This window comes from Eurosta solidaginis, chromosome 2 (assembly GCF_040869045.1).
Source record: "Eurosta solidaginis isolate ZX-2024a chromosome 2, ASM4086904v1, whole genome shotgun sequence".
Lineage (NCBI taxonomy): Eukaryota > Metazoa > Arthropoda > Insecta > Diptera > Tephritidae > Eurosta > Eurosta solidaginis.
In genome coordinates this window covers 108,190,752-108,203,742 of record NC_090320.1, presented here as the reverse complement: position 1 = coordinate 108,203,742, position 12,991 = coordinate 108,190,752, and positions in this window count along the sequence as shown.

Below are 12,991 nucleotides of genomic sequence, written 5' to 3'. Positions count from 1 at the left end.
GGTCTTAAATATCTCCACCCATTTGGAATAAGAGTCAATGACAATAAGAAAATGAAAGTTTTTAATAGGACCTGCAAAGTCTAGGTGAATTCTACTCCAAACAGAATCTGTTGGTTTCCATGAAATTAACTTACTCTTTTCTGGACTAGACTGTAGAACTTGACATGGTTTACAACTTTTTATTAACATCTCGATATCATTATCTAACCCTGGCCACCATACATAGGATTGCGCGAGACCTTTTGTTTTAACTATACCCAGATGAGAAAGATGTAGCGATTCTAAGACCGATTGTCTTAATTTCTGTGGAATGACCGTTCTATAACCCCACATGATACATTCATATTCAACGCTGAACTGGTCTGCCTTGTCGCGATATGCTTTAAAACTTTCATTTTTTACATTTTGTAGTGTACCACCTTGAATTGCTTCAAGCAGTCTTGAAAATAAAGGATCCCGTTTGGTTTCTCTTGCGATATCATTAAAACTTAAAGAAATGTGATTATCAGACTCAACAAAATTTATATAATTGCATTCTGGTAAATCTTTACCAATAACAGATTGTGGAATTCTTGATAAGTTGTCCGCATCATTAAGACTGCCCTTGACATACTCTACAGTATAATTGAAGCCAGATAGAATTAGTGCCCACTTTTGAACCCGAGCCGATGCCATAACAGGTAAACCCTTAATTTCACTGAAAACTGACACCAGTGGTTTGTGATCTGTTAACAACTTGAATTTGTTGCCTAATAGGTATTGTTTGAGTTTGGTTACTGAAAATATAATTGCTAGTGCTTCTTTCTCTAAAGTGCTATAATTCTTTTCACTTTTGCTTAGAGCTCTAGAAACAAAAGCTATGGGTCTCAAAGAATTATCAGGAAACTTATGCGACAAAACTCCCGCTACTGCGTTATTACATGCATCAGTAGTTAAAACTATTGGTAAGTTTTGATTAAAATGAACAAGAACTGGATCCGAACATATATCATTTTTTATCTCTTCATAGGCTTTCTGACATTTCTCTGACCACACAAATTTAACATTCTTTTGCAGTAATTCGAATAAAGGTGACATTTTATGTGCAAAATTTTTAATAAATTTTGCATAATAATTTACCATCCCCGCAAAGGCTTTTACTTCAGAAATATTTTTAGGGATAGGTGCATCTTTTACGCTTTGTATTCTTTCGTCAGTTTTTTTAAACCGTTCTTATCTATGGAAAATCCTAGATAGGTGATTTTTTCTTGAAAGAAAACTGTCTTTTTCGAATTTAAAGTTATGTTCGCTGATCTTAAGTTCTCCAACACAAGTCTTAAAGTTTTTATATGCTCTTCCATATTTTTGCCTGTAATAGTAATATCATCTTGATAAACTACGGTGTTTGCGATGTTACGCAATAGGCTTTCAATAGTTTTTTGAAATATTGCAGCCGCAGGCTTGATACCAAATGGCAAACGAGTGACTTTGAGTGTGCCTATGTGTCTACTCCTACTGGCGGCCACCGTGGTGTGATGGTAGCGTGCTCCGCCTATCACACTGTATGCCCTGGGTTCAACTCCCGGGCAAAGCAACATCAAAATTTTAGAAATAAGATTTTTCAATTAGAAGAAAATTTTTCTAAGCGGGGTCGCCCCTCGGCAGTGTCTGGCAAGCGCTCCGATTGTATTTCTGCCATGAAAAGCTCTCAGTGAAAACTCATCTGCCTTGCAGATGCCGTTCGGAGTCGGCATAAAACATGTAGGTCCCGTCCGGCCAATTTGTAGGGAAAAATCAAGAGGAGCACGACGCAAATTGGAAGAGAAGCTCGGCCTTAGATCTCTTCGGAGGTTATCGCGCCTTACATTTATTTTTATATTTATGTGTCTACTCCACGTACATAATAATTGTGATGCTTCATCTAACTCTAATTGGTTATACGCATTCGTTAAATCGAGCTTGGTAAACAATTCCCCACCTTGTAGAGCTCCGAAAATTTCTTCAATGCGCGGCAAGGGATATTTTACGTCAACTAAATACTTGTTCAAAGTTACTTTGTAATCAGCACATATTCTCAAATCACCGTTTGTCTTCAAGACTGGGACTAAAGGTGTACCCCAGTTAGAGTGGTCAACTAATTCTAGAACTCCTTGTTTCATTAGATCACGTAGTTTTGTTTCAACTTTGGCTTTCCATGCCAATGGCAACGGACGCGGTTTAAAAAAAATTGGTTTCGAACCTTCAATAATAGATAAAGATACTTTGCTCACATTGTATTTACCAAGTGAGTCTTGAAAAACATTTGAAAATTCATTCTTAATATTCCGAGCTAACTCCTCTTTAGTGAGATTGTTAATTGAATTGACTTGTAAAAGTTCAAAATTGAACGCCCGTAAAAATGATCTACCTAACAGAGGTGGGTTATCATGTTTGGTCACAACTACAGTAATCTCTTTCTTAATACCCAAGTACATAATCTGTGCATTGTACTCACCAACAATTTGTATGCGATCAGCACTATAATCAAGGTATGGTGTTTTATACTTGCGAATATTTTTGTTAAAGTGTTGTTTGAAAATTTTTTCTGATATCAGCGTACATGGTGCACCTGTATCGCAGGCTGCTCTAACTTCAACTCCATCAAACGACACAGCAAGAGAATACACCCCGTTCGGCTTTTGATCATTTACACTAAAGATAGAATAATTAAAAATATCATCTTTGCAGTCATCTTCAACCTTACTACTATTTGATACATAATTTAATTGCACTTTCATCCGGCATACAGAAGCAAGATGTCCAATTTTACCGCATGAATTGCATTTGCTTTTCTTAAATTTCTCTAAAATTAGGCACAATTCTTTGAAGGTTTTTTGTCGAGGAGATTTCGGACTACATAAACTGTGTAGTGTACTGTATGCGGCCGTACCCACCATTTTGAGCAACACGTTTTTCTTTTCTTCCTCTTCCTCACATTTTACTTCGGCCAAGTGAATGTCTAATTTTTCACGCCATATTGCCCATGTCTCCATGCTGGGCTCAAATTGAGGTACCATAATCATTGCTTTAAATAAGTCTTCCATTTTGAATGACTGTGTGTTTGGACTCGTCGCCAGTTTGTGGTGTTCTTGCATTCAATGTACTTACTTGAATTTGTATAAATTTATGTTCCTGGTGTATCACCAATATTCCAGTGAATATCTATGGGTGTAATAGTGCCCAGATCCTTACTATTGGTTATCTTACAGAAAAAAGGTTTGAAAACGACTTTTCCTTAGGTTGCTCAAAATGTAATAGTGAAGTGTCTTTATTTATCGATTGCTTAGTCTAGTACATAGTACAACGAGATTCGTTTGTTGTTGTATGTAATATAATATTAATGGAAATGTAATATAATAAAATTAAGGCTCCTTTACAGTAAGTAAGTTTTAGCCAAGCAGAGGCGGGCTCGGTACAGGGATCAAAATATTTAGAGGTATTCAGATACACTGAACAAAAAACGTACATGTTTTCTTAAGAAAAATTTTCATAGAAATTCACTCCGGCTTTTTCTTAAAAGTTAAGAAAAATTGCATATAATTTAAGAAAGTTTTGCGTAAGAAAAAATTCGCAAAATTATATTTATGACAAAACTTCGTTCTTATAATATAAGAAACCATATTCATTAAGCTGCTTGGCTAAATTTGTTCTTAGATAATAAGAATTTGTTCTTAAAATTTAAGAAATTACGTACACAAACCTTTTTACTAATGAAGGGTTCTTACCAAATAAGAACTGTTTCTGAGTATTTAAAAACTTTTACATACATTTAACTTGCGTATGACAGCATTCTTACAATCTAAAACATTTTTCTTAGAATATAAGAATTGATACATGAGTTTGTGTCTCAGTTAATGAAAGAGTAAGAAAACGTTCATAGATTTTAAGAAAGTTTTCGAGGTATACAAGAACTGTTCTTATTTAAGTATATATTAAAAAAAAGTTTCGTCAAATCTAGGAACAATTTCTTGTATTCTAAAGAGTGGTACGCAGATCACAAGAAAGTAAAAATTCCATATAAAAAACTCTCAAGAAATGCTCAAGAAAATTCCTTGTTGTAAATTTTCTTGAGGTAGTACGCAGTTTACAAGAAATTTAGTACGATACTTTACTACTATTTTTCCATATATTTCTTGAAGAAAAAAAAGTAAATAACTGGAAAAATTAGGTAAACACGTGGTTTTTTTTTTAATTTAATAGTTATTATTTTATTTCAGAAATGGATATAAATATTGCTGCAGCACCAACACGCAAAAAGCGGATATTAAATTTCACGGCGGTGGAGAAAGGAGCTCTGATAAGGGAAGTGAAAAAGTTGCCCAGGATATGGGATACTTCTGATCCATTGCATTGCAACAAAAATGCAATGGATCAGGCCTGGGTCCACTTAAGTAGCTCCCTTGGGAAAGAAGGTATGTTAATACAACTTTTTGTATGTATATTAGGCCGGGTCGATTTGTGGGGAGGCAAAAAAATCGCCCATTGCTCTGTGAAAATCATATTCTAGGGATCAAAATAAGAAACTTTGCCGAAGGAACCATACCTCTAAAACGAATTCTGATGTCCCCCCCTTTGGGATCAAAACGCGTCTTTTGACACCCCTCCCGATATTTTTGGTCGGGTTTTTGCAGTTGTGAGCTAAAGTACACAATTCCCATATTTGTGTATTTTAATTGGTCATTGTTTACTTTAGCTCAAAACTGTTAAACCACGTCCAAAAATATATGGAGGAGTGTGAAAAGACGCGTTTTGTCTTTTATAAACAGGTATTTGCAAGCAAAGTTGGAAATTTTCTGTAATTTCCATTTGGTTCGTGTGCGCACAAATATTGGGTGTTCCGAAAACTGCAAGTGTGTTATTGGTACGGAAGTCAAAACGCATCTTTATATACCTCTCGCGACATTTTTGGACATGTTTTAACAATTGTGAGCAAATGCAAAGTATTACATTTAATTGTATGTGTTATTTACATTAGTGATTGAAAGCAAAGACGCGTGGACCAGCCTTCGGGAAAGCTAACGCTACCACATCAGAGCATCCAAGCGGCAAAAGAGTGGCAGTAGCGGCGGCGCTGCGTTGGATAAGCCTAAATTTTCAGAGGAAATTGATTGGGAGTTTGCCGGGGAAATGGCATTCTTGCAAAACGTTTCACAAAAACGAAGGTAATTTTGCAATCCACTTTTAACTAACTTCCCGATGACTTAGAGTTCTGAAATTCAGCACGTAGTTCGAGACTGGGCAACTCATGGAAAGCCAAATTCCTTTGGGTGGTGTAGGGATCGAGATAACTGAAAATCTCTGACAAACATGGTGAATATTGCGATAGATTTTTTAGTAACTTCCCGAAAAACTACAGACTTGAAAGGTTTGCCATAATTCAGAACCTGGTGACAATGCAATGTTTGATACAAAAAATTTCGCTAGTTGGCCCATGGATGGTAGCGTTAAAAAAATTAATTTCCAAATAGGAATCTTGCAATCCATTTTTAACTACGTAAAAAACTCGATTTCGGCCATTTTACAATGTGTTGAACATTGAAACTCTGTACTTTGAATCTTTGAACATCGTGAACCCTGTCTTAAATGTCATTCATAATATGTAAAATGAAACTATTTTCTTACTTCTTAATAAACCACTGAATTGAACGGTATTATAAATTTGCGCAGTTTTCATTAGGTTATGTGCCCAGAAGTTTCCATATAAAAAATTGTGTAATATAAAATAGCATCATCATCACTTTATGCTATTGAAAAACTGGATGTGTCCAGCTATGAAACATGGATTGTACAGATGAGAATTGTGCTAATCCATGGTGGTTTGTGGAAAGTGGTAAATGAAGCGAAACCTACAAATGCAGACGAATTGGCATTATGGACAGTAAATGACGAAAAAGCGTTGGCAACGATTCTACTCAGTGTGAAGTCAAATCAACTTATTTATATCAAGAACTGCAAGTCATCAGCAGAAGCATGGCAGAAATTAAAGGAGGTGCATAAGCCTCAGGGTCCAGTACAAAAAGTTTCATTGTACAAGCAGCTGTTAAGCAAGCAAATGGGCGAGGAGGAGAATGTACAAATATTTCTGAATTCTTTTACTGAAGTGGCTGATAAGTTGGCGGAGACTGGTATTTCAATACAAGATGAATTGTTAAGTATAATTCTGTTATCCAGCTTACCTAAATCGTACGAGAATTTTGTAATAGCGATGGAGACGCGCGATGATCTACCAAATTTTAATGCATTAAAGTTAAAGTTTTTAGAAGAGGGAGAACGGCGTAAAAGGCAGGTCATAGCATCGGAAATTGGTGGACAGCAAGCATTCGTAGCTCGTGAAAATGTCAATAAGAGAACGCAGCAGAAGTTTAATGGTAAATGTTTTGTATGCGGTAAGAAAGGTCATTATGCAAGTAAGTGCAACAACAAAGAAAAGAAAAATGTTAGCGAAGCTGCTATGAATGTTATTGCAATGACAAAAACGCCCAGAACATTCGACGAAACATGTTGGTATATAGACAGCGGGGCAACATCTCACATGTGTAACAACAAGGCAATGTTCGTGAATTATGAAGAGGTAAGAGAGAATATTTGGCTAGCATCAAACACATCAATAGTAGCATTTGGAAAAGGTGATGTATTGTTGAAAACAAAACAACGAAATGTTCGGTTGCACAATGTATTGTACTCGCCGAATTTGAAGGCGAATTTCATTTCTATAAGCAAAGCAGTAGAGCGCGGTATGACAGTCAAGTTTAAAGACGAGTATGCATATATAAACGACAAGTATGGTGAAGTTGTATTGAGAGCGATCAAACAGCACAACCTGTATGTAGTAGAATTGAATCGAGAAGGCTTGTTTACTATGATTAGTAATGAAGTTTGGCACAACAGGTATGACCATCTTAATTATCAAAGCCTACGTGATTTAAATAAAAATGATATGGTGCGAGGCATGAATTTACAGCAGAAAGATGATAAAATATGTTGTAATACTTGTATGATAAGTAAAATACATACGTTACCATTCCCTAAGCAATCTGAGAGAAAATCAGAAATGTTATTAGAACTAATACATTCAGATGTATGTGGCCCGATAAATATACAATCAGTAGGGGGTTCGCGTTATTTTTTGACACTAATTGATGATAAATCAAGGTTTATTAGTATTTATTTTCTAAAAACGAAGAACGAAGTTTTAGATAAATTTAAAACATACAAGGCGTATGTAGAACGTGAAACAAACTGCAAAATAAAAGCATTAAGAAGCGACAATGGCAAAGAATATGTCAATAGTGAGTTCGATTCGTTTTTGAAAAAACATGGTATACGTCACGAATTAACTGTGCCTTATACACCACAACAGAATGGTGTAGCAGAAAGGGCGAATCGCACACTTGTGGAAATGGCACGATGTATGCTTTTACATGCTAAGGTTCAGAAAAATTTATGGGCTGAAGCTCTATCAACGGCAGCTTATTTGAGAAATAAGTGTCCAACAAAATGTCTTGTTAACAAAACCCCGTATGAAATGTGGTTTAATAAAAAACCAATAGTCGCACACTTAAAAACGTTTGGCGCCATAGCAGTAGGGCTAGATAAAACACAGCACGGCAAATTCGAAGCTAAGGGAAAACAATTTATAATGGTTGGATACTCACTTGAAAGCAAAGCATATCGTTTGTACGACAAAGAATGTAATCAGATTATTATAAAAAGAGATGTTGTTTTCAATGAGGCAAATGTTGGTGACAACTTTGCGTATAGTGACAGCATAACAAATGTAGATACAGTAGATTTACAATTCATTGTCGAGGAGGAGAGTAATAGAAATATTGTTTTGCCAACAGCTGACACAGAGGAAATTCATAGCGATAGTTCAGTGTATGATAGTGCGGATGAGCCGAGTTCAAGTTCAAGCTATTCTGAGGAAAATAGCAACCAGGAGGAGATTAGTGAGAACGTTAATAAAATTGGTAGGGGTAGACCCAGGTTGGTGCGAACAGGATTGCGTGGACGTCCTAAAAAGCAGTACCATGTTATCAATAATGTAACAAGTGTGAGCATTCCACTTACTGTCACTGAAGCGCTATCGAGTGAGAGTCACGAATACTGGAAGAAAGCAATGCAAGATGAATTCGATGCATTGATGAAAAATGAAACTTGGATTTATGTAGATTTACCACCGGGTAAAAGGGCTATTAAAAATAAATGGGTTTTTACATTGAAACGTAATAGCAGTGGTGAAATTGAGCAATACAAGGCAAGGCTTGTAGTTAAAGGATGTGAGCAGCGTTTTGGTATAGATTACAGTGAAACGTTTTCTCCTGTTGTTCGCTACGCTACCATTCGCATGTTATTGGCAATAGCTGTAGAAAACAAAATGCATTTACATCAGTTAGACGTTAGTACTGCATACTTAAATGGCGATTTGATAGACGAAATATACATGCAGCAACCTGAATATTTTATTTGCAAGAAAGAACCCAAAAAAGTTCTTAAGTTGAAGAAATCACTTTATGGGTTGAAACAATCTGGCAGGCAATGGAATGTTAAGTTAGATGAAGTACTTAAGCAAATTGGGTTTGACGCTTGTGAGAATGAGCCATGTTTATATAAAATGAAGTTCGAGAACGAGTTTGTTCTTATCGCAGTATATGTAGATGACATGATCATAGCATGCAAATGTAAATCGAAATTGCTAACAATTAAAGCACTGATATCTAAAAAATTCGAAGTAGTAGATAAAGGTGAACTCCAACATTTTCTTGGAATAAAAATCCATCGAAGAGACGAGGTGGGTCATATTACTTTGAGTCACGAACAATATATTAAAGATTTGTTAAATGAGTATGGCATGAATGAATGTAAACCAACGGCTGTTCCATTAGAAGCTGGATATCAAGTTGCATGTAACGAAAACTGTAACAAAGCAGATATTAAGCAATATCAATCGTTGATAGGGGCTCTTATGCATTTGGGCATAACAACCCGACTAGATATTTTACACTCTGTTTCAAAATTATCGCAGAGAAACAATGATCCACATGTTGAGCATATGACTGCTGCGAAACATATTTTGAGGTATTTGAAAGCTACCATTGACTTGCGGGTAGTAAACATGTTGAAGGTTTTGTCGATGCTGATTGGGGAAGTGATTCCCATGACCGAAAATCATATACGGGATTCGTATTCTTTTACGGAAACAGCGCTATATCTTGGGAGTCCAAGAAGCAAGCCACCATAGCGTTAAGCAGCACAGAAGCTGAATATATGTCAGCATCAAATGCCGCCAAAGAAGCAGTTTACTTACAACGTTTACTAACAGAGATAGGTTTCTGGAATGGTGATCCGATCACTCTAAACATCGATAATCAAGGTGCACAAAAGCTGGCAAGTAATCCTGTGTACCATAATAGAACCAAGCACATCGACGTTCGATATCACCATATACGCGAACTGGTAAATGCTAAAAAGATCGTTTTATCGTATTGTCCAATGGACCAGATGACAGCTGATGTATTCACGAAAAGCCTTCCGAAAGTCAAACATATGAAATTTACAAATGATATGAATATTTTGTAATTATTTTTTAATGTAAAACAGCATTCACGTTGAGAAGGAGTGTTGAACATTGAAACTCTGTACTTTGAATCTTTGAACATCGTGAACCCTGTTTTAAATGTCATTCATAATATGTAAAATGAAACTATTTTCTTACTTCTTAATAAACCACTGAATTGAACGGTATTATAAATTTGCGCAGTTTTCATTACAATGGATCAAACTTCGAAAATTTTTTATCAAAATTTGAAACTTTTTTATCCGAATTTTAGACTATTTTTTGAGTATGCAGTTTTGTAGCTCATTAAATTTTAGTATACATAATTACTAGCTCATGCCCGTGGGTTTTACCCCACGTTTCTATAAAGATATGCAAGCTACGCGTAACTGGCCATGGGTAAAACATGAGATGGTAAGATTGACTTCTGCTACAGCTAATGACTGTTGTTGTATGATATAATCATATTTGTAACAGTATTCCCCTGGCGTAGGTGAGGTTGACAATTGAGTTGCGGACGCTTTGAAGCTATAAAGGTTTTTATTGCGCTCATCAATCCCATGATTCGCATCTAATGATTGTCGTTGAGCTTCATTGATAGGGATAGGGAATTTGGGGCATTTAAAATTGAAAAGACAAATATATCGGTATCAATGGAATCCTTGGTTTTAAACTTTATTATTTTCGAAATTTTCCGATAAAATGAATTGCTTAAATGACATCCGTAAAAGTTTTGTGATGAAAAGACTTGTCCCACTACATAAGCGTGGATAATCGAAATAAAGAAGCATAAATATTATGATATTATGGACCCTTTTTTAAGGATCAATCGATGAGGAGACATTTCTGATGGCTCAAAAGGCCTAATAAACTTAATTGGACAATCAGCTTAGGACTCTTCCACGACTGTGTTAATAGAGTGATAAGTTGTGTTGGTTCTAATGATATTAACATCCTCAGTTTAAGGTGCCTATAATTACCTTTTCTCACAGCAATTTATGGTTTTTAAAGATAGATTCAATATTTGGAAGCAATATTAGATATTAAAGTTCAGGTGATGTAATAATTTTTCAAATACTTGTAATAAAAGAAATCAAATCTGTTAGTAAAGAAATAGGAATTTTGCCATGATTAATTTCAAGAAGTTGTTTAGCAAAAACTGATGCTGAAGTGTTTTCGCCAAAATGCCCTTTCATATTTCTAAAGAAAGTGAATTTGTGTACGTAAAGCTTTCTATAGCCGAAAAAGCACGCATTTACTTCAACTGCAGCTGTTCCTGCAAGTAACAGGAAAGCACCACCTTTGGGATGATCATTACATCTTAAATTATATCAAATTAAACAGGAAATGTGTTTTTCTGGTTCCTCTATGCGTGCCCAAAAATACCAACCCTAAGGATAACATTAAAGAATACTAAAGGAATAACAGCCAAAACCAACTCTGCAATCAAATTTTACGTGTTGAAATAACCTAAGTTTTCAAGGCAGCCATAGTTCTGAAAGTCCCATTTGTCTTATTTTTTTTTTCAATTCTATATATTACTGGTGCTGTTAGGACTTAACGTCCTATAGCGCCATACCAATTTTCATAAGCCATTTATATGGGAGGTGCCACGCCCCCTTCTCCCCCTCCCCACATTTTCTTTGTGTTGGGGATTGACCTCATATAACTCCTTACTGAATTTCAATGTTCTAGAATGAATACATTCAGAGTTATGTAGTACTAAATATTCATTTTGCATGGGAGGTGCCACGCCCCTTTTATATATCGATATTATTTTTAGCCTATGACCAACCTTGGAAGGTTTCTAGTGGGTTGTGCAAATTTGGTTGTAATCGGTCGATACGTTAGGACGCAACTCGATCTATACCTCCATACATACATACATAATTTGATTTTTATATATATAGGTAGATGTGCAAGTTAGAAGTACCTCAAAAGTTTCCCCCAAATTTCAGAATTTTTTTTTGTCGAGAGTGTTGAGTATTTTTGCCATATGTTTTGATTGAAAAATCACTTTTTGTGCATGAGTTGTATGGAAGAAAATAAGGCTGCACAACGAAATAAACAAATATTTTTTTTTCGACAACAAAATCCAAAAAAGAAAACATTTAATTCGTTTCGTTGGCATCAGAAACAAAATCAAAAAATTAGAATTTTTGAGTAATTTTTTGAGCAATTTTTGTATGGAAAAACATACTCAAACTCTAAAAATCTATTTTTTTTACTTTGATATCAACGAAATGAAACTTTTGAATATCGAATAAAAAACGAAATATTTTTATTTTTTTTTATGAAAATAACGTTATTATGCAGGACTGGATGAAAATAACCAACGCTCTCGACAAAAAAATTTCTAAAAATTCGGGGAAACTTCTGAGAAACTTCTAACTTGCACATTCCAAAACTTCATATTCGAAAAATTTTTTGATATTCGGATAAAAACAATTCAAATTTTGATAAACATTTTTTCGAAGTTTAATCTATTGTCTTGAATTCTGTGTGTATACTTCAAAAAATGTTAACATTGTACATGTACTCTCTTGCAGGACATTTACATCTTCATCGAATTTCAGTGAAGAATAAAGCCAATCTCCCTTAGATCCCTCAGAGGACTTGAACAGCACGCAAATTAGTGACAACGATTTCCAATACGACTATGTGAGTATGGGTGCAGATGGTAATATCGACAGCAGTATTGCGCATTTGCCACAGCATCACATTCTGCGTTGATGTCTGGCAATAGGCGCAACAGCATGACGTTCTATAAATATAAATAATAAATAAATAAAATATATAAACAGACCTATCATTTTGTATTTACAGAATCCAAAGCGTTCGAAGCGGTCTACGTTATATCAAAGCCCAGATGAGAAGTGGGGCGCTTCAATAGAATTTTAAGAAAGCAAGAGGAGTTTTTAGAGGATCGTAAGAAATCCCCATACGCCCAGGCATTATCGACTTTTGACTGGCTGCTAAATAAGCTGCCACGTTCTGTCGGAGATGGCATGTGTCTTCACATAAACAGTGTCCTTCTACAGAAAGTCGAGGAACACAAATCCAGCCAGATCACAGAATAAATTGGTCAGTACGTCAGTGCACAGATCACATATCACATATCGTCCTCATGAAAAATTGTTATAAATTATATTTAAGTAAGCAGGCTAGACCGCTCCGTCGAAATTATAATTTCTTATATTGGTACGAACAAAAAATGGGTCTACGACATACACTCATTGCCAAATTAATAGGTACATAATTGATCGGTGAACTACACCTTCAGAATAGTTAATTGAATTTCAGAATTTGTCATTTGGATTAAGAATAGTTATCTGGATTTCAGAATATGTTAATTTGATTTCAGAATAGTTAATTGGAATTCAGAATGTGTGAATTGGATTTCAGAAAATACCTTTC